Source organism: Cygnus olor (genome assembly GCF_009769625.2).
Source record: "Cygnus olor isolate bCygOlo1 chromosome W unlocalized genomic scaffold, bCygOlo1.pri.v2 SUPER_W6, whole genome shotgun sequence".
In the NCBI taxonomy this organism is placed as follows: domain Eukaryota; kingdom Metazoa; phylum Chordata; class Aves; order Anseriformes; family Anatidae; genus Cygnus; species Cygnus olor.
This window is the reverse complement of record NW_024429077.1, coordinates 1,152,653-1,172,254: the sequence shown is the minus strand read 5'-3', so window position 1 is coordinate 1,172,254 and position 19,602 is coordinate 1,152,653. Positions and strand designations below refer to the sequence as shown.

The 19,602-nt window shown below is 46.3% G+C and overlaps 1 long non-coding RNA gene across 1 annotated transcript; it reads right to left on the bottom strand.

Moving 5' to 3' along the window:
• Positions 1 to 5,559: 5,559 nt before the first annotated feature.
• Positions 5,560 to 18,743, bottom strand: LOC121063005. The gene is made up of 3 exons (XR_005815780.1): positions 18,732 to 18,743; positions 14,996 to 15,003; positions 5,560 to 6,418 (listed from the first exon to the last, which is right to left on the bottom strand). It is a non-coding gene; the product is annotated as an uncharacterized LOC121063005 (long non-coding RNA).
• Positions 18,744 to 19,602: the final 859 nt, after the last annotated feature.

Genomic DNA, 19,602 nt, shown 5'->3' with positions numbered 1-19,602 from the left:
CAGACTTGTTTGTCCACCATCAGCACCTGCATGACAATAACACACTTTTTCCAAGCCCTGGGTCAGATGGGTTGCATCTGCACTGGTGGCAGGCAGGTGAAGGACCACACTTTTTGCTACCATCCTGCTTCGTGAACTGAAGCAAGGCATTTCTCATATCTTCTACTGCATTTGAGAGCCCTTCAAGGCCATGCTTTTCACTCCCTCCTACCTTGTTTCTTGAGGACCTCTTTAGCACCTCTGCCAGTGAGGCTGTGATGCTGGTTATCATGCAAAGTCTCTGCCTGCATATAAATAATTACTTAAGAGGAGCTTGACTCAGAACCAGTTTTGGACAAGCAAACATTTTTTTTCCTTTTTTTTTTTTTAAGCTTGCTTCATCAACATCATTGAAAAATGTCATGCAGGAGGGGATCAGGACCACAAAAAGGGGGGAGGAAGCAGCAGGGTGGGGGGGGGGCTGCAGCATGTTGGGGCTTTTTCAGGCAAAAGAACAATCCTGGGAGTGTGGAAGTCCAGCTCTGGTAGAACAGATGTTGCAACTTAACACATTTATGGTGGAAACTTGAGGGCCGAGAGGGAATTGAAAGAGAAAATAGTTAACAGCCTAAACCCAAGTAACGGGAAATATATAACGTGTATCAGAAGGCTGCCGGGGTTGATTGGTCTGAGGGAGCAGCACGTGGTAGGAAGGAGCAATTCAAGATCAGAAGGAGGAAGAGGAGGTGAAGAAGGGCACTGCGGAGAAGCTGAGGACTCCTGTAAATCTATAGGGGTAAACATTCAGGATCTCTCATTAAAATCAGCTGCCATCCTGGCGGACCAAAGTGTAACGCGTTATCCAACTTCTCAAAATGACATGATGAGCTGAGGGGACGGTTACAGGGCGCCGAGCTCTTCTCTAATTAACTGCCCCAAACTTTATTAGCTCAGTAGGTTTGTCCTTGCGCCCTTCCAGGACACCACAAAAGGCAGAAGCCAGAGCCCTGAAGTGAAAGAGGTTGCTAGCCCAAGCAGAAACCCCAGGAAACCCTACAATAGGGTCCAATGCCTGCACCACACAAGACCATGGGGAGAAGCACATATCCTTGCAAATCCCCCGTGCTGCCTTACTAACAACATACAGCAACTACACTCTCTCAAGTTTCGTCTCGCTGGCTCCCCTTTCTCCCCCTTAAAAACTTTTGTTGACGTGACAAATCGTTTGCCAGCTAAGCTACTACTTATCATATTGTTGGTTAGCCTCTTTATCAGCGGCACTGCACGGGGGCTTGGTTATGTGAGGCTGAATTTTGTGAGAGGCTGCAGCATGGGGCTGGGCTGAAGGGATAGGTATAGGTGCTGGTACGATTTAAGTGCTGGTTAAGTGCTGGTTAAGTGCTGGTACGATCCTGTCAGTCCCAGTCAGTGGCTCGCCCAGATCTAGTATTCACTGCATGCTATGCCTTATGATAAGAGGAGAATGCATTGTGCAGCTTTAATAAAGGTTGCAGCTCATAACGTTGCTTACCAAAGTCTTTCATCTTCCCTCTAATTAATTCATGCTAATTTCCTTGCTGGTTGGATACATCAATTTGGAGTTTAAAATAGAATCCTAGTTTGTTTGTGGAGTTCAGCGTGTTGCAAAATATAGGCCTCAAACTAGAAAAAAATGCTAAAAAGGAAAAAAAAAATAAAAAATGAAAGGGAATCTTATGGGCTGCCCACGAGCTGTTGCACAGCCTGCATTGGTAGATGCTATTTCTTTGGGTTAGAATGTAGGGGGTTTGGATCATCTAAGTTCAACAAGTTTTTGTTTCATCCAGCACAGGCCCTGAGGGTCTGGAGACATGGTGCAGTGGGGATGGCCTTCAGGTTGCACTCAGAAACTTTTTTTCAGTGCCACCAACCACAATGACTCAGTTCCTTCTGTAGACTGTGGGACATGGGGTCACAGCTGAGGGGTCTGGAAAGAACACGGAGCGCCATTGGTCACCCCCTCCCCAAAACCAGCCTTTTGCAAAGCCCTTTCTGGCAGACCTTTAATTCTTGATGATTCCCCAAAATAGCAGGTCTACTTCTCTCCAGGCAGTCAGTAAACACTTAACTCTTGTCACTTTGATTTACTTGTATCTTGCTTGAAATCCCCTTCCTGCAGTTTAGACTCGTTCCTCCTTTCCTGCCCATGGGCCGTGGATCATTCCCACCCTTGCTGCAGCCTTCTCCCTACAGGTCCGGTTGGAGTGACATGGGTAAATTCTCAGACACAAACACAAGAGCAGCAGACACCCAAGAAATACTTTCCCATCAACTCACATACCCACACGTGTGCTTCCAAACCTGCGCATACCAGGTTCAGCCCTTTTCCCTGCAAGCATCCTCACAGTGCCTGCAGCAACGTAGGTTTCAGAGATGGCGGAGAATTAACCAGCTCTCCCAAAGCCACGGTGCCATGGGCTGTGCAGCCAGTAAAAACAACTGTGATGTCTCCCTGCTCCTAGCCTGGAGGCTTGCCGCCCAGCAAAGGGACAGCAGAGAGAGTATCTGCGCAACCATAGGCATGACAATGCCTCGGGTGGATTCCAGGGAATCGGATGAAATCTTGCTAGAAATGTGGCATTCAAAGAGGTACTGCGGGTTCCAGCTGGTTTGAATTTTCCCTGTACTTATAAAAAATAAATTGATACTTTATTAGCTAATCAAAGTAGCTACTCATGTTTTTACCTCATCCTCCCTCCTCAAATTTAGCACGGTTGTTTCAGATGATAATATACAGCATGCAAGAGAACAAGAGAGTCTTTTTGTGAGTTTTTTAAGACATCTTAGAGGATGCTTAATAAAGAGGCAGCGTGGGGCGGTGTCTGGGTCAAGAGCATGACAATCAGGATCCTTGGATTCATTCCCAGCTCTGGCACAGCTCCAGAGCAAACACTTTGCTGCTCCATGACTCAGTTTCCCTCTTGTGATGGTTTTACCGTGCTAGGCAGCTGAACACCACAACCGCTTTCTCACTCCCCCTCCTTAGATGAGGAGGGGAAGAAGTAAAGGAAAGAACAACTCACGGGTTGAGATAAGGATGATTTAATTAAAGGAAAAAAAAGAAATAATTATTAAGGAAAGATTATTATTAATTAAACAATTTAACTAAACAATTTAACTAAAATTAAATTAACAATTTAACTAAAGGGGAAAAAAAAGGAAAGGGGAAAAGGGAGGGGGAAAGGGAAAACTAAACAAAACAAGTAAAGGCTATGTGGAAGTGCAGAGGAAAGAAATTACTCTCTACTTCCCACAAATGAGCGATGCTTGACCACGTCCTTGAAGCAGGGCCTCAACGCACGTAGCCGGTGTTCGGGAGGAGGACAGACGTTTTCACAACAAGAGCCCACCCCCCCCCCCTTCCTCCTTTTTCCACCTTTTATTGCTGAGTGTGACATCATATGGTATGGAATATCCCTTTGGTTGGTTTAGGTCAGCTGCCCTGGTGATGTTTCTTTTCTCACATCTTTGCCCACCCCTAGGGGGGTTAGAGAGAGTCCTGATGCTGTGCCAGCACTGCTCAGCAGCAGACACAACACTGGTGTGATACCATTGCTGTTTTAGCTACGAGTGCAGAGCACAGCACTGTATGGGCTGCTGCAGGGAAAGTTAACATCCCAGCCAGACCCAGTACAGTCCCTGAGCTTTCCTTGCCTGCCATTCCTTCATCACTCTTCCTCTCCTTTCCATCCTGGCCCTGACTCCCCCTGAAGATTTTCTTCCTCTTTCTCCAACCCTCTGCCTCACTACCTGCTATACTGTCAATACCACTAGTTTCGCTCTCTGCTTTTCCTTCTCATCTCCCCTCCTGACATACACCTTCAGGGCCTCCTGAAGGAGGGCCCCCCACAGTGCCTGTTCACTACATCCTCCCACCCTCCGGAGCCCCCCCCCATGTATCTGACCAGGCTCCAACCACAAAATGAACTTTCAAGAGCCCCCGGGACACCAGGTCCCCGGGACTCACCCCGAGCACACCCCCACCCCGACCTCAAGTCTCCCACATGACCCCTGTGCTGCGCACTATAACCACTCCAGCCAGGATCGGCAAGTGGGCACCCCTGCTCTGCCAGTATTACCCCCGGTCCTGGAGGATGAGCTCCTTCCCATTCTTGTATAGCAGCTCTCCTCCTGATCATTCCCATTTCTTCCCCTGTAAACAACATACTTAGTATAGACATCATTTCCCCCCAAGAGGTCCCAGGAACTGGTCTAATAGTTCAGCTAGCCTGATGGGGTCCTCAATTAAAGACTTCATCTCCTTCTTAAAACCCCTAACACCTCTCTGCTGGTAAGGAGAGGGGGAAGTTCACCTAAGAGGATACACAGTTAGTGTTAGTACTGTTAGTATCAGGGAAGGCGAAACTCTCAATATCTCTTCTACTTTGTTCTAATTCTTGCCAGAGCCTAGAGTACGCTCCTTCTCTAGGGACAGTGTTAATTGCAGTCCCTGTCTCCCTTCCTGGAGCGACTGCTGCTGCCACCGGTGCAATATTAGGATTATAGGGAGCATAACTTGGCTCCTTCTCCGAAAAAGGAATCTTATTGTTTACACATAAATTTAAAGCCTGAATTTTCATCAGACCCGTATTTTGGCCAAAATATTGCTGTTTCCTTAATTGGTTCTTTTGTCCAGACTGATACACAATATTTAACCATTTTCTTCTTTTATCATCTCCTCTAATTTTGGGATTATTTTTCCAATTTCTTATTCCGACAGTTCTTCAGGAAGAACTGTCGGAAGGCAAAGGGTTTATCTTTGATCATTAGGATTTGTCCTACTTTGGACTCAGGTACCTTCATTATTAATTCTCCATCCTCAAAGGTTATTGTTGCATCTAATTTGGCTAATAGATCCCATCCCAAGAGTGGAATCGGGCATTCTGGTACATACAAAAATTCATGGGTTAGTTCCTTACCCCCAAAACGCAAATCAAGGGGTCGTAAGAATGGCCGTTCCTCCTCCTTCCCTGTGGCTCCAATTATTGTAGTTGTCTTAGTTCCTAATCGTCCTTTTAAACTATTTAACACTGAATATGTTGCTCCTATTACGTTTACTGACTAATTAACACAGAGAAAGAAGCTCCCATAACCAACAAAAAATTCAAGCCTCTGTCTTCGTTGCCTAGCTTTATTTCAACTAGTGGACCTGCTAGGGTAGATGCCCCAGGTCCCCGTCATTCCTGACTGTTGTAAGTTTGTCCTGCAGCCTAAGACAATTTCTTTCTGATATCAGGGGCCGATTGCCCTAGAAAGAGGCTAGCCAATTGCCTCTGTCTGTGTTTTTTTTCTTTTTTTTTTTTTTAAGCCAGGTCCATTTTTTTTTCATTGCATTTCAAAGTTGGTCCAAAAATTCAAAAATTCCATAGGGGTTTCTTTTGGACCTTGTTGGAACAGATTCTCAATTCCCAATTTAACCAGATTTTGGTATTTACATAATTTCCGGGGTGATTAGGGTCTCAGTGGGGGGGTCGGTCAGGGGAATGCAATCGTTGACAGTTCCCTGAGCGGTCCCACTGGCAATCTGAGCTCACACATGAACTCAGGTTGTTTTAAGAGTTAGCTGCTTTTCTGTTTCCACGACAACTCTCTCGGACCCATCACGGTCCCTCTGCCCCAGAGGGCTCACACCCGCGATTTAGAGATCTCAGCCTCGGGTGGAGGCAGAACTATTAGCATTCCTACATCCTCTTTCCCTGCTCATTCAGCTTCAAACAGCTCTGTTAAATACTACATGCCACGCAACCTTTAACACCTTCAACAACCCTTTTAACACTTGCTTTATCTTCCTCCAGCCTGTACTTTTCTAATGCCAACACCAAAGGCTCAGTCAGGGGCCAACTTAATTCCATACCTTTTCCCTCCACGATGCTGAAACAAAGTATCAGTATACAACATTTCATCCTATTTCCCTTCTCTCCTCAAAAACAACATTAATTGCAAGACACTGTTATAGTCGATTGACCCATAAAGTGGCCATTTAGTTTATATAGTGGCCACCATTGATTGCAATACTTAGTGAAAGTCCTCTTGCTTTCTGTGCCCCCATTTCTAACAATATCCTTCCAATGTGCCAATATGCACCCAAGGAGGCTTTCTTTAAAACGTCTTTGTTTTGGATATTACCCATTTCCTTGATTTCCCATTCCCTTTTATTTATTTATATTAGTTACTGTCCCTTGTTTCAATTTCCACGCAAACCTTTTTATTGCAGGTTTTTACTATCTTTTCCTAATCTTCTTCCCAAATGTCTCAATTCTCTGGGATTAAACTCTTCTTTCCACATACAAACTTCACTATTTCAGATTATTAATGAGCCCCGTTCCAATCATAAATCCACAGGACTTCGGAAAAACACCAGAAGCACTCAGCCCTCCGTCTTCTAGACAAACAATACCACCTTTGTCACAAAATTTACATTTCAACAAGACCGAATTTCAAGCCGAATGCTAATTTTTCTCATGCACTTTGTTAGTAAGCTCACACAAAACAAGGAATCACTCCTGTGTATCCGTCAAGATGGGGGTTTAAAAAGGTATTGAGGCCTAAATAAATTCGCTCTCCCCCTTCTTACCAAATTCCCAGGGCTCAGGCCCGAACCACCGAAGAAGTGACTCTCCCTTCTACGACTTTGATAATCAGTCAGCCCCCCTTCCCCGATACTTGGGAAACTGACCAAACACCACCTCAAATATACCGAAACTTCTAAACTGTTACTTAGATAATGCTCCCACCTTCCTCCTTGACACACTCAAAATATTTAAGAACAAAATAGGATTACAAGATGCACCACCGGGGGTGGATTGTTAGGATATAGAGGTGGTAGGTTATCCAATGACTCCCATTCATCATCTTTTTCTTTTCTTTTTTTTTTTTTTTTTCTTTTTTCTTCTTCTTCAAACTTCTCGTCTGCTTTTAGTGTAAATATTGAGTCTGGAAAAGGACGTGAAGTCCTGATCCATAATCCTGCATAATCACTTTCCTCCTGGCTAAAAAGGTTCCTTTGAATTAACATGTATATTTAAGGCCTGGCAAACCCAGTCTTCAAAGGATTCAAAAACGGGCCAAAAGACATGTGGTCTTAAAGGCTCCTTCAGCCATTCTATCATACAATACTGGATCATTTTTAATTTACTTTTTCCTTTTCTGGGGCCCCTATCATTCCAGTTTCTAATCATTATCCCTAATGGACTTTCTGGTGGTATGTCTGGTAATTTGCTCCCTTTTCTCTGGTCCCGGGTCACGATTTTGTCTGACCCATCTAGGAATTTTACTGTGGCAATTCCTACAGCCCTTGGTTGCCTTAGTGAGAGTGTCTTGCAGGGGGTTTAGGACCTATCACCCACCCACGAATCCTATAGGAATCACTTCGGTCCTTCACCGGCCAAGTCCCTCGCGGGAGATTGGAACCGCGGTTAGAAGACCTCCACAATCGCTTCGGAACTACGTTCCGTCTCAGTCACACTCTCACACAAACATAGGCAACCGAATCCCACCCAACTGAACGGTATATGCCTTAAATACTTACGACTCCGTCGTCTTCGTTCGGATCTTCGCGCGCAGAATTACGGGCAAAATATAGTGCTGCAGCCGGCAAAGGGAGCTCATAAAAAATCTAAATCTTTGCTTGCCCTTATTCAGGTTCAAGATGGCATTAGTCCCGACCCGACTCGAACAGGAGCCACCAAATGGTGGGGGCGCCCCTCCTAGATCAAGTCAGAATTCAGGAACCAAGACCATCCCGGACGAGCCCCCAATTGTTATAAATGACTGAGTCCCAAATAGGACTGCAATCAAAGTTTACAATTTATTAAACGAATAGAGGCAAGCAAACAGCGCTGGGTGCGCCGGGAGTCTCTGCTCCACCAAGACGCACACCCGTTACGTAAGGCGCCTAATTTTTTATACTCCTAGGCTAATACATATTTATTACTACTTCTGAAAGAGGCAGGGTTATTATAATTGGTTTCCCGAATCCGAAGTCCTCCCAGGGGCGCCTGCTTATCAGTCTCTGGTAGTCTCTCGGGGGCCGCTCGGACAGGGAGGCTCATATTCTTCCTCCTTATCTGGTGGTCTCTTGGCCGGATGTCAGAAACTACTGCACATCCCGTGCAGAGTCAGCAGTTTTTCTCTAATGAAATCCCTTTGTTCTCTTATCACCTAAACCCAGGCCTCAATGTTAACCCTTCAAATCCCTTAGTGGCACGAATTGCTGGACCATTCCTTACATTACCTTGGTCTGTGCACAGAGTTACCGGATCAGTTCTTAACCCCGGAATGCCTACCTTCTTCCCTTCCCCACTACTTCATGGATCCTGCCTCTTTAATCAGTCTCGGGCCCTCTGTCAGCTCTCCGCAGAACCGCCACCATCGATGCACAGGACCGCTGAAATCAGCGGGGCATGCCTTCCTGCTGCTGCGGCGGTGGGGCTCCCCGGTAGGTGACTGGATCCCGGACGAGCCCCCAAATTGTGAGAAACACTCCGTAGCCAATAACTCAGGCTCAGGCGAGGATCTCAGTGAAGTAGCATTTTTATTTGCGATTGCAATGGCAGGTATCCCTCGAGCAGGAGCACACCTACTAGTTCCATAACACAGTTTATATACTTTTTTTTTCTCAACGACCGGGACCCTCCCCTGTTTCCCCAGTGACTGGGTAATCCAGGTTCACAATCTATCCGGTGCTTCACAGATAATACATGGCTTTCAGTTGCTGGCCTGTTAAATTTCAAATTTCTTTTGACTTTTTTACTGTTTGAAATGGTAATGTTTCTTCACTTATCTGATTTGACTTGACAGTGTGATTTTCTCCTAATTGCTCTAAGGAGTCTGGTTGTCTGCATTTTACAAGGTCATCTGTTAAGCTTTCTTATCACTGCAAGCATAATCTCAATACCACATTCCTTCCCTTTAAACAATGTAACTGTGCAAAAACAACATTTTTGTTCCCACAGCAAGGTGCCCCAGGCCTTGGAGATGTTTCTAAAGGATGATTAAGTGAGGAACTGCTAATCAGGAAGACCCTTATATTGACATTCTTGACATATTGACAATCCCGAGGTATTTCCTTGAATATATCACCAATCAACGTAATGTGAATAGTTGGCTGAAAAACCAAAATTATGAGTATTCTAATATGTACTATCCTTATTACAGTAGTAAAAATCACAGCTCTAGGCTGTGAGACTCTGGCCCAACAAGGGACCCTTCCTCTCTGAGGATGCACAGAATGATTCTGTCATGTCAGCAGTGTGATAATTATTTAACCAATCAGAGGCGAGGGGATTGTACAAACATGTATTAATAAGGGACTGTATAAAGAGTGGTGTGGAAAATCCTTAGTTATATCAGCTTTGTGGGAAACCACCTGGTACCCAGACTTGCACAACTCTGAAATAAACAATATCTCGACCTAGTGCGTGGATGGGTTTATTGCACACCAGGTAACGAACCCGAACTTTTTTATCGGACAACTGGGGCTGACTGAGGAAGTATAGCGCTCACACATCCACGGCCCCAGGACCGCCACGAGAGAGGGGACAAGGCCCCTCTGGGGCAGACTGGATCCCCCTCGGCGAGGCAGTGGCCTCTCGACTCCACCTCATCTCGCTTCCGCCGCCACTGTGCTCCTCCTGCTGGCGAGGCGGAGGGAGGGAGGAAAGGCCGGATGGAGTGGGGAGGGGGGTGCTGGCTGCGGCAGCGATTCCGCAGGCTTCTCGCGAGAGCGGGCGAGGTTTCCGGTGTTGTGACTGTGGGGCCATAAACATGGCGGTGAGTGTCCACTCATGCTCTTTGAGGCACCTTCCTATTCGAGGTAAGGGGCCTGGGAAGGCTGGGTAGGGTAGGCTCCCTCTGCCTTGGTGCCGGCTTCCCCTTCCTTCCCCTAGCGGCCCCCGTTTCCTGTCAGTACCAAACCGTCCCCTCCGCTCCCTCGTTCTCCCCCCGCCGCCAGCCTAACGCGCTCTCTGTTTCTGTCCCCCGTTCCTGCAGGTCGGAACGACAGCGGTGAGGAGAACGTCCCCCTCGATCTCAACCGAGGTATGGGGCGGTGGGGCGGGGGTCGCTGCCTGCCACCTCACTGCGTGCAAGCCGAGGGGGAACCGTCGGTGGCCAGCGGCCTGGTGCTGGTTGTGGGGGCCTGACACTACTGGGCCGAGGGGCTTGGGGAGCGGGTTGGGGAGAGAAGGGCCTGGGGGCTCTGGATGCTCGGGGTCGGTAGGCTGCTCGGCAGCCTCTTGTGAACAGGCTTGCCCGTAGGTGGAAGCCTTTCCCCAGCTCCCGCTGCCTGAGGAGCGAGCGGGGCAGCGCGGGCACCCCTGGGGCCCCGCAACATCGAGCGGGGCTGGAGCGGGGGGCGCCTCGGTCGCGTCTTGGGCTGGTTTTAGGTCGTTGTTCACTGGCGGTCGGTCCGCGGACGGGGCTGTCCGGACCGCGCCGTGGTGGGTTGGGCCGAATGCCTCTGAGGAGCGCCGCTGCAGTCACGTCTGGTCCCGCATACATCCCTGGTCCTACGTACCTGTATGCATATCTTATTTACAAACGTACTTTAGTTCTTAGGAGAAGCTCAGAGTTTTTTCAATTTAAAGCAACAACCTCTTATGTCTTCTCCATCTCACCCCATCTCCAAACAGATATGATTGCTTGAAAATAAATTAAAACTGTCTTGAAAATAAAAACAAGTGAAACTTTTGTCAATGAAATGCAGGATAAAGGCCTTAACAGTTCAAACGTGTGACATTTACTACTGTAAGTAGTGTTATCTGTGTATGAAATTTACAGAATCAGGATTTTAATGAATATATTCAGTAACTTTTTCACATTGTGTAATTGAATTATTCGATGTGAAAGAACAGTGGGCAAAGTTTAAATGCTGGAGTGGTGATTTTTAGATGTTGTCTGTTTGAAATCTTTTACTGAGAATTCAAAAGGCAACTGTCATGATGATACTAGTTTTTTTTTTTTTTTTTTTTTTTTTTTTTTTTGGCATGAGGTGTTTTAAGCCATCTACTGATCCCATGCTACCTGTAGTGGTAGCAGTGTAATTACCTCATTTGTATCATCTTATAAAAAAGGCTCTCAATTAAGATGCATAGTCGTTGTATTAAGATTACTTTGCAATTGTCCTCCCACTGGGTGACCAGGACCCAGAAAGGAGGAGGAGAATGGGACAGGTGAACGACTGGCTGAGGGGGTGGTGTCTGGACCAGGGCTTTGGGTATTTCGATCTTGGGCAGTCCTTTGAGAAGCCAGGTATGTGGGCTGCTGACCGACTCCAACTCAGCAAGTGGGGCACAAGTGTGTCGGGGAGCAAGCTCTCTGGGCTGATTACCAGGGCTTTAAACTAGGTTTGACGGGGAAAGGGAGGGGAGCTAAAAGTGACAGAGAAGGGCTGGGGGAAGTTGTCACTGCTGTCACTGTTGAAGATGATAGGGAAAAACCTCTGAGTTGTCCCACAGGATTGTCTGAGGGCTCCTCAGAGAAGGTAATGATCCCGATACCCCATCTGGAATCTTTTTCTTGCATCCCTCCAGGGGTAACTGCGCCTGCTGCTTCCCTCAAGTGCCTGTATACCAATGCGCGGAGCATGGGAAACACACAGGATGAGCTTGAGATCTGTGTTCAGTCGCAGGGCCACTATCTCGTTGCGATCACAGAGACGTGGTGGGACAGCTCGCATAACTGGAACACTGTCATGGAGGGCTATGTCCTTTCTAGGAAAGACAGGCTGGGGAAGTGAGGGGGTGGGGTTGCCCTTTATGTGAGGGAGCAATTAGAGTGTACCCGGCTCCACCTGGGGGAGGGTGAAGGACAAGTGGAGAGCTTGTGGGTGAGAATTAAGGGGTGGGCTGGTATGGGGGACACTGTTGTGGGGCTGTACTACAGGTCACCAGATCAGGAGGAGGAGGTCGATGAGGCCTTCTACAAGCAGCTGGTAGTAGCCTCACGATCCTGGGCGCTGGTTCTCATGGGGGACTTCAATTATCCAGACATCTGTTGGGTAAGCAACTCGGCCAGGCACGCGCAGTCCAAAAGATTCCTACAATGTGTTGAAGACAATTTCCTGACGCAGATGGTGGAGGAGCCGATGAGGCGGGGGGTGCTTCTGGACCTTGTCCTTACCAACAGGGATGGGCTTGTTAGGGATGTGAAGGTTGGGGGCAGCTTGGGATGCAGCGACCATGAGATGGTGGAGTTCAAGACGGAACTTGGTGGAAGAAGTAAGGCTAAAAGCAAGATTGCTACCCTGGACTTTCGGAGAGCCAACTTCGACCTCTTCCGGAACCTGCTTGGGGGTATCTCCTGGGCTAAGTTGCTAGAAGGCAAGAGTGCTTGTGAGAGCTGGGCTACATGTAAACAGCACTTCTTCCAAGCTCAGGATCGGTGCATCCCTAAGAGTAGGACATTGGGGAAGGGGGGCAGGAAACCTGCGTGGATGAGCAAGGAGCTCATCGACAAGATCAAAAGGAAGAGGAAGGTCTATGAAATGTGGAAAAAGGGCCTGTCCTCTTGGGAGGAGTATAGAAGTGTTGTCAGGGCCTTCAGGGATGCGATGAGGAAGGCTAAAGCCCACCTAGAGATGAGGCTTGCAAAAGAGATAAAAGATAGTAAGAAGGGTTTTTTTAAGTATGTAAACAGTAAAAGGAAGACTAGGGATAATGTGGGTCCCTTGCTGAATGAGGGGTTGTCCTGGTAACGGGAGATGCCGGGAAGGTGGAGATACTGAATGCTTTCTTTGCTTCAGTCTTTGCTTCAGGGACTCCCCCCCGGGACTCCTCGACCCTGGAGGGAGGAGAAAAGGTCTGGGAAATGGAGGGCTCCCCCCTGTTTGATGAGAGAGTAGTTTGGGAGCGTCTGAGTGGGCTCAACGCACACAAATCCATGGGTCCCGATGGGATGCATCCATGTGTGCTAAGGGAGTTGGCAGAGGTGATCGCTGAACCGCCCTCTATCATCTTTGAAAGGTCTTGGAGAACAGGAGAAGTGCCTGAAGACTGGAGGATAGCCAATGTCACTCCGGTCTTCAAGAAGAGCAAAAAGGAGGATCCGGGAAACTACAGGCCAGTCAGTCTCACCTCTGTTCCTGGCAAGGTGTTGGAACAGCTCGTTCTGGATGCCATCTCCAAGCAATTGGAAGAGAAGAATGTTATGAGGAGTAGTCAGCATGGATTCACCAAGGGGAAGTTGTGCTCGACCAACCTCGTTGCCTTCTATGATGGCATCACCAGCTGGGTAGATGGGGGGAGAGCAGTGGATGTCATCTACCTTGACTTTAGCAAGGCTTTTGATACTGTCTCCCATGACATCCTGATAGCAAAGCTGAGAAAGTGTGGGATAGAGGAGTGGACAGTAAGGTGGGTTGAGAACTGGCTGACTGGCCGAGCTCAGAGGGTGGTGATCGGCGGCGCAGAGTCCGGCTGGAGACCTGTGACTAGCGGCGTTCCCCAGGGGTCGGTGCTGGGTCCGGTCTTGTTCAACATCTTCATCGACGACCTTCATGAGGGAATAGTGTCCGCCCTCAGCAAGTACGCCGATGACACAAAGCTGGGAGGAGTGGCTGACACGCCAGAAGGCTGTGCTGCCATTCAGCGAGACCTGGACAGGCTGGAGAGATGGGCAGAAAGAAACCGAAGAGGTGTAGAGTCCTGCACCTGGGAAGGAACAACCGGATGTATCAGTACAGGCTGGGGGATGACCTGCTGGAGAGGAGCTCTGAGGAGAAGGACCTGGGGGTCCTGGTGGACGACAGGTTGACCATGAGCCAGCAGTGTGCCCTGGTGGCCAAGAGGGACAATGGGATCCTGGCATGCATTAAAAGGAGCGTGGCCAGCAGGTCAAGGGAGGTGATCCTCCCCCTCTACTCTGCCCTGGTCAGGCCTCACCTGGAGTACTGTGTCCAGTTCTGGGCTCCCCGGTACAAAAAAGACAGGGATCTCCTGGAAAGTGTCCAGCAGAGGGCCACAAAGATGACATGGGGCCTGGAGCATCTTCCCTATGAGGAAAGGCTGAGAGACCTGGGTCTGTTCAGCCTGGAGAAAAGAAGACTGAGAGGGGATCTCATCAATGTGTATAAATACCTGAGGTGTGGGAGACAGAGGGATTTGGCCAACCTCTTTTCAGTGGTTTGTGGGGACAGGACAAGGGGTAATGGCCATAAGATGGAGCACAGGAAGTTCCGAACCAACATGCGAAAGAACTTCTTCACAGTGAGGGTGACGGAGCACTGGAACAGGCTGCCCAGGGAGGTTGTGGAGTCTCCTTCTCTGGAGATATTCAAGGCCCGTCTGGACGCCTACCTGAGCAGCCTGCTCTAAGGAACCTGCTTTGGCAGGGGGGTTGGACCCGATGATCTTTCGATGTCCCTTCCAACCCCTACAATTCTGTGATTCTGTGAAAAAAAAACACAGGCATTTTGCATTGTGTGTATAGCCCTGTTAAAAAAAAAAAAAAGGTGACTGTGATGGTTGCAGTTGAGTAAGGGACAGCTCTGCATTTAGTTGTGCACCCTTTGTCAAAGATGTTTTTTTTTTTCTGTTGGAGAAACTACAGCTGACTGATCAGTGATCGTATAGGTATCCATGGTAGGTGTTAATTTTATCTTTACAATCAAGTTAAAAAATGAAAATGTCTCAGCACACCATTAGCTAAGCTAGTTGATAACTTGATTTCCCCACTGAACACATGATGTTTATTTTTTCCAACTGTTAGAATAGTTACATAAGTGTTTAGTTGAAATATTTTAAATTAATACAGTTTTAATTCACTGTGTTGACCTGATCGTGTAGTTTTCTTCAAGGCTCATATTTTCAGTAATTTAAAAGAATATTCTATTGTTTTTTTCGCTTTCTCTGTCAACTTAACATAAACAGTGCCTCAGCCATATGCTTCTAGTTGCAATGGTCTCTGTTATGAATATGTGAAATTAGATTATTATTGCCTTGTTTTAAGCAGTTGACTTGACATAAATGATTTAGCATACAAGTCTGACTTTTGATTGTGCCATTATTAAGTATTTCAGAAGTAATCATAGGTGTAGGGAGAATGCTAGCTTTCTTTGTACTGCTTTTGGTCCTACTTCTTCCTGTCTTTTTGTGCGGTAAAGACTCTGGGCATGTCTTGTGGCATGTAGAGTTGATCTACCTTTCTCTGCCTTTTTTTTTTTCTTCTCTGCTGCTGTAGTTTGAGGGTTGCCCATGTTTTCCCAGAACACACCTTGCTGTTCTCTTATGTATTTTTACCATGCCTGGTATAGTACGATTTTACTCTTAAGAGCATTTTAGTGTCCTGCGTTTTCAAAATGATGTAATAATGTTTATGAAGGGTATTTTATATTATGGTGCAGTGTGTGTGAGAACTCTCTATGTACAAGATTAGCTTGGTTAAAGGTATTAATGTAAAGTTTGTGTTTTGTTGTTTCTGTTTTTTGTTTGTTTTTGAAACCTTTGGGCTACTCAGCCCAGGCTGTACCCCATATTTTAAGACAATTCTGATAAATCTTATTTTGGGACAACAATTTTCTTTTTTCCTAAGAAATCAGTTTGCTGTAAATATGATGAGCTTGAAAAATTGTCTCCAGCACAAACAAGGTTGGGCATAATGTTGGTACAGTAAGAAAAAAAAGGGAAGATACAGGTTACTGGTTGCTTTTGACTATTTAAGGCTATGTATTGTATCTTCTGTTGGTTAAAAATTATTAATTGGGATTCATAGTACTCAGATTTTGGCCTTTTGTTACGTTACCTGCTCAGAATAGAACAGAAGAGGAAAAAGAGGACATTAACCACCAGTGCAACTCCCATTGCAGTCATATGGAAGGAATTAGCAATAGGAGGTGAGGCAGACTGGTTTAATTAGACTACTGAAATCAAGATCATAACTTCTAAAGGCCGGAGAGGACAATTGGAGCGATTGACCAGATTATCACATTTGGTAGGAATTCTTGCTTAGAGTCTAGTCCTGGTTGTGTGTATAACTGTGCTGCAAGCATTATGTGCTTTTAGCATAATTCATCTTAGTTTCTGACTATTTTGCAGGGATTCCAAGCTGAACTGTAGAAGCTTATGTAGAAGTGGCTACTGGAAACTTTCCTAAGTTCATTTATTTACTGAACTGTTTGAGAGATACAAGGATGCAAATAGAACTGCTGACCATGGATGAGGCCAAGTGCTGTTCGTACCTATGTCTCAGTTTCTTCATTTTTGAGGGTAACAGTCTTTGCTTTTTGACATTGTTGAATTAATTGAAATGTACCTATCCCCAACATTGATACTTTCATTTATTATAAATACATTTCACGGAATCTGTGAAATTTATTTATAATAAAGTATCAATGTTGGGGATAGGTACATTTCAAATAATTCAACATGCATTACAAGATACTTTGATTTAGCAGCTTTTCTTGTACAGCCAATTCTCTCTGTCCTGCAAGTGTTGAATCTCTTAGTTACAACAGGAGATAAATATGAATAAAACAGCTGAGAATTAGCTTTTTTCTCCTCAAGACTGAGTTTCACAAATTGGCAGTGTTATCTGAAAAAAAAATACAATGTTCCTTTTTTCCTTCTTTTTACATCATTTCCTTCTAACACAGGTAAAAATAAGACACACAAGTTCTGATAAACTTCACAAAATCTGAGCTGTATTGCTTTTCTTATTGTGCTTACATAATTTTAAACTGTGTTGTATTTGATTCTACATGGTAAATCAAAATGCATTGCATGTAGGGCAAATGTTTCAGAAAGCTATTGGCAGTTTACAGCCCACAAAATCTTGGGAATTTTCAAGGGTTGTTAGAGGGATAGTCAAAGAAGGCTTGGATGAATTTTGTTTTCAAATTCAGGTTGAGATTTGGTGACCAAATCTCTTCTCTATTTCCAACTTCCTTCATCAGTAAAGCAGCAGCAGGGAGGAATGCTGCACATCTGTCTAATGATGAGAGCTCAAGTAGTTGTGTGTGTGGGAAAGCTTTTGGAGTCTTTGCAACAAGACAGTAAGGAAGATGCAGAGATGCTAGCTGGTGTATGCTTTCTTGGTGGCTCAAAAGCAGTCTTCCATACTAATGGCAAGACTGTAACAGAGACTTCTTTGCATGCTTCGTTGAGTTAGAAACTGGGTGGGTAGCCGGGCCCAAAGAGTCATAGTGAATGGAATTAAATCCAGTTGGAGGCCGGTCATTAGTGGAGTCCCCCAGGGCTCAATATTAGGGCCAGTTCTCTTCAATATCTTTATCGATGATCTGGATGAGGGGAGCGAGTGCACCCTCAGTAAGTTTGCAGACGACACCAAGTTAGGTGCATATGTCAATCTGCTCGAGGGTAAGAAGGCTCTGCAGGAGGATCTGAATAGGCTGGACTGATGGGCTGAGGCCAACTGTATGAAGTTCAACAAGGCCAAGTGCCGGGTCCTGCACTTGGGGCGCAACAACCCCAAGCAGAGCTACAGGCTGGGAGATGAGTGGTTGGAAAGCTGCCTGGCAGAAAAGGACCTGGGAGTACTGGTTGATAGTCGGCTGAATATGAGCCAGCAGTGTGCTCAGGTGGCCAAGAAGGCCAACAGCATCCTGGCTTGTATCAGAAGCAGTGTGGCCAGCAGGTCTAGGGAAGTGATTGTCCCCCTGTATTCGGCTCTGGTGAGGCCGCACCTCGAGTACTGTGTTCAGTTTTGGGCCCCTCGCTACAAGAAGGACATGGAGGTGCTCGAGAGAGTCCAGAGAAAGGGAACGAAGCTGGTGAGGGGTCTGGAGAACAAGTCTTACGAGGAGCGACTGAGGGAGCTGGGCTTGTTCAGCCTGGAGAAGAGGAGGCTCAGGGGCGACCTTATCGCTCTCTACAGGTACCTTAAAGGAGGCTGTAATGAGGTGGGGGTTGGTCTATTCTCCCATGTGCCTGGTGACAGGACAAGGAGGAATGGGCTAAAGTTGCGCCAGGGGAGGTTTAGGTTGGATATTAGGAAGAACTTCTTTACGGAAAGGGTTGTTAGGCATTGGAATGGGCTGCCCAGGGAAGTGGTTGAGTCACCATCCCTGGAGGTCTTCAAAATACGTTTAGTGCTTACTGATATGGTTTAGTGGAGGACTTGTTAGTGTTAGGTCAGAGGTTGGACAAGGTGATCTTCGAGGTCTCTTCCAACCTAGGGGGTTCTGTGATACTCTTGTGATACGTAATTTGGCTTGAAAATATGGAGAAGTGGGTATCCTCTGCACCTTAAAAACATTATTTTAAAATAAATGAAATGTGTGGGCATGTTTAACCCTTGCTTCACAGTATGCCATCATTGTGATGGTTAACTGTAACAGGATGCTTGTGTTAGAGCAAATCATGCAGAGCACGCTGTTTTTTTGCTTCCTTTTTTTGCGAAGGAAATAATCATCAATGTGTTTCAGGAGTCTCCTGGGTCTGTTTGTTTCAGCTGTGTGATTTTCCCCAGTTAAGGTCTGGCAAGTTGAAATCCCCCATAAGGACAAGAGCAGCTGATCTGGAGGTATCTCTTCGTTCCCTAAAGAATAAGTCATTGGTGTTGTCATCCTGGCTGGGTAGTCTACTATAGACTCCAATAATGACATCCCCTTTATTTGCTTGTCCCTTAGTCCCTACCCAGAGGCTCTTAACCGTGTCTTCGCCAATTGCAAGCTCTGTACAGTCCAGTGCCTCTGTTACATAGGGCGCTGCCTGCCCATGCCTATCCCTTCTGAGGAGCCTGTAAATGTCCATCACAACACACCAGTCACAGGCCTCTTCCCACCAGGTTTCGCTTATGCCAGTGGTGTTGTAGTTCTGGGGCTGGGCCACCATAGCATAAAGGTTTCTTGCTGTTGTTAGTACTGTTTGTGAATTACCTGCCGTTTGCAGTTGTGTGTACCTTTATTAATGTTTGGATTTGAAGATGTTATTACTTTGCTCTTTTCCCGATTTGCCAAATTGCCTTTCATGTCTTTATCAGCAGGCTTGGTGATCCTACATCTGCTAATGGAGCTAGGCTATTGCTTCTTACGTGACAGACTATGTAACAGGATTTTCTAGGGACAGTGGCTAATTACTGACAGCTTGCAGTTTGTCAGTAAGGCCAATTTAGCTGGATAGCATTTATGGTTTTGGGTTCTTGAACAAATGAAAATGATGCAGGGAATAATCAAAATGCTTATTGGGAAAATGTTCTTAGATATGATCATATTCTTCTGTGGGAGTGTGGCCATGGGGGTCGACAAGCTCCGTGGTTGGTGATAACATCGGACTCTTAATGATGAGGCCATCAGGAATGTAAAGAGTTTAGAGGGAACAAAGAAGGGCGATTCAGGAGACGCCTTGCTGTCTCTCCAGCCGTTAAGACATGGAAGTTGCTGGGTGTTCACGGTTGCCAGGCAAAGTTGTTGACCAATGAATAGTTAGTGGAAAAGTACTGCTGTAGAGCGAATGGTATAAGAAGGGAGCCTGTCCTCAATAGGGAGTGGAAGCTATGCCCTCAATAAAGAAGTAGAAGTTATGGATCCTTAAAGAACCCTGGCCTCCGTGTGGTCCTTACGCCACATTCTTCCCTTTCAGAAATGTTTTTCTAATATCAGTGATAATACTATTAACTTGCTTGTCAGTT